The 2,500-nt window shown below is 38.2% G+C and overlaps 1 pseudogene; it reads left to right on the top strand.

Moving 5' to 3' along the window:
* LOC111327592 (uncharacterized) overlaps positions 1-1,356 on the top strand; it is a 1,415-nt pseudogene extending 59 nt beyond the window's left edge.
* The last annotated feature ends 1,144 nt before the right edge of the window (positions 1,357-2,500 follow it).

Consider the following 2,500-nt stretch of genomic DNA (forward strand, 5'->3'; position numbering starts at 1 on the left):
CGAGATCGCAGGCAAGACTTATTTACAACGTCTATCTTTGATATGGACTAGCCCGCTCTCAGACTATAACAAGGTGCAGGCTTCATATCAGTTTTCGATGCCGATACTAAGCTACTTGATGCCCACCCAGTGCTGGCCAATAGCGGAACTCAAGAGGCTGAAAAGAGAAGCAAGAAAGGTTATCGTTGAGAATGGGGGCAAGCAACCTCTTGGGTTGACAGCCCTAATATATCTACCGAGCGGGCCAGGGGGCCGTGGGCTGAAGAGTGTTGAACGAGAGTACAAGCAAACTAAGGTTAAGGCCGCAGTAAGAGTCTATACTAATAGAGATCCCGCTATGGAGGTAGTAAGGCGGTTTAAGGAGAGATCAGAAGAGATGATCCGGCGATCAATGGTGAAGGATACCAAGAAATATTCATCTGAGTTTGGGCTAAACTTGTCCCTGGTGCATCCCCAACCATTGGTCACAGGTCTAACGAACGATTTGAAATTACCTGTGAAGAAGATTGGGATGTGGTTGAAGACTGCTGGCAAGGAAAGGGATGTTGGGGAACTGAAAGCAGAGGGATGGCAAGGACGTTTGTTAATTGAGAGATGGGAGGATAAAGAAGTTGGAGGTGAATGCTTTTCTTGGATGAGTGAGTGGAAGACTGCGCCGACTCACACCATAGCGGGACTGCAGGAACTATACCAGCAACTCCCCTCCAAGGAAAGTCTACCACCAGAGAAATACAGGGACTCACACGAGTGAGGATGTGAAGTTGCACATGTGTGGTAAGGCCGCTGAAACGCAAGTGCTAGCAGGTTGTGGAGCGCTAGCCCAGTCTAAATACATGATTCAGCATAATGCAGCACTTAAGGTAATTTTCTACGAACTCGTGAAAGACCTAGACTTAGTGACAACAGTACCACCGTGGTACTCTCAGAACATGCCGAAGTTAGCCACTTTACGAGAACAAGAGAGGAAAGGCACTCTGGGACATACCACTGTATGCCGAACACGCGGATGTGAGAAACAACAGGATAGACTGTACGGTTATAGACAAGGAGAGGAAGAAAGTAGTTTTACTTGAAATGAGCTGTCCATGGGTCAATAATAGAGAGATAAAATGTGCAGAGAAGACGAACAAGTACGCCCCACTGCGGTACGAATTAAGAAGGAGATACCCAGACTATAAGATTGAGCAGCATAATATCATAATAGACGCACTTGGAGGGAGCTCGCGAAGGGTCAAGGAAAGCATACGCCAACTGGTTGGAAGTGACCGATGTCACTCAGTGCTAAGGAACGTGGAGAAAGCTGTCGTCTCTAGCTCCCTTAAAATTGCCAGGACTTTCAAGGTCCTATCGGACTAAATTCTTCCAACGACGTTAGTTTTAAGTATACTGATAGGTTTTAAACATTTATCTCCATTTTACGGTCTCTGGGTATACCATTAAAGAACTCTCAGGTTTATTTGTGTCTGGACTTTTAAGGCCCTGTCGGACTAAGTTCCTTAAACGACGCTAGGTTCAAGCATTGTTTTAATAGGCTGATGGAACATTTATTTCCTTTTAGGGTCTAGGGGCACACAATTTTTTTTTTTAAAGTTTTGCTTTTATCTATGTAGTAGTGACAATTGAATAGGCTACGCCTTTGGCGCCCTATATCAATTTTATTTGCAATCTGAAGCATTCAGAAGTGTAAACTGCATAATAATAATGATAATAATAATAATGATAGTAATAATAAAAATGATAATTATAAGACTACAATAACCTTTATTCACTATAATCACTAAAAGTATTTACAAAAATTATGATAACATGCTTAAAAATCGAAAAAAATGCGTCAAAATGTCTAGTAAAAATCCCAGAAAAACTCATAGATACACACTTCTTATAATAATTATAATGATGATCATAATAATTATAATAATGATCATAATAATTATAATAATGATAATAATGGTAATAAAATCTAAATTTATCATGATACACCAATCAGCTGAAACCCATATATATCTCTAAATCTAGAAATCTATAACTACATCCAAATAAGAGAATAAAAGAAAAATCAAATCTATGTGGATTTAAAACTAAGTCTATTACCGCTTTCCAAAAATCCATTCACTATATTATTTGACATACACTAATAACGTGTCTCGTTTTGTTAACTAAATAAACGTTGTAATTAAGTAGTATTCATGTCTTTTTTTCGGTCAGCAATACAATGCTTACCATACTGTATATATGTAACAAGTGCTGTAATGCAGTGTTAGTTGAGCTGTATTTTGTTCGAAACTTTAAAACAAAGAAACTGTGTACATTTACAAACTGTATTGTTCTAGCTATGTAAACTAAACGATGTTAGTGGTCTACCTATAAACTATATTGTACTGTAAGTATTGTGCCGTACATAAATAAATATAAAACATAAAATAGTTATACATACTAATAATAAGAGCAATTATGCTACTTCATGTCTAAATCTAAAAAAAATACTTAAAAATCTTAATCT

Source organism: Stylophora pistillata, chromosome 14, assembly GCF_964205215.1.
Source record: "Stylophora pistillata chromosome 14, jaStyPist1.2, whole genome shotgun sequence".
In the NCBI taxonomy this organism is placed as follows: domain Eukaryota; kingdom Metazoa; phylum Cnidaria; class Anthozoa; order Scleractinia; family Pocilloporidae; genus Stylophora; species Stylophora pistillata.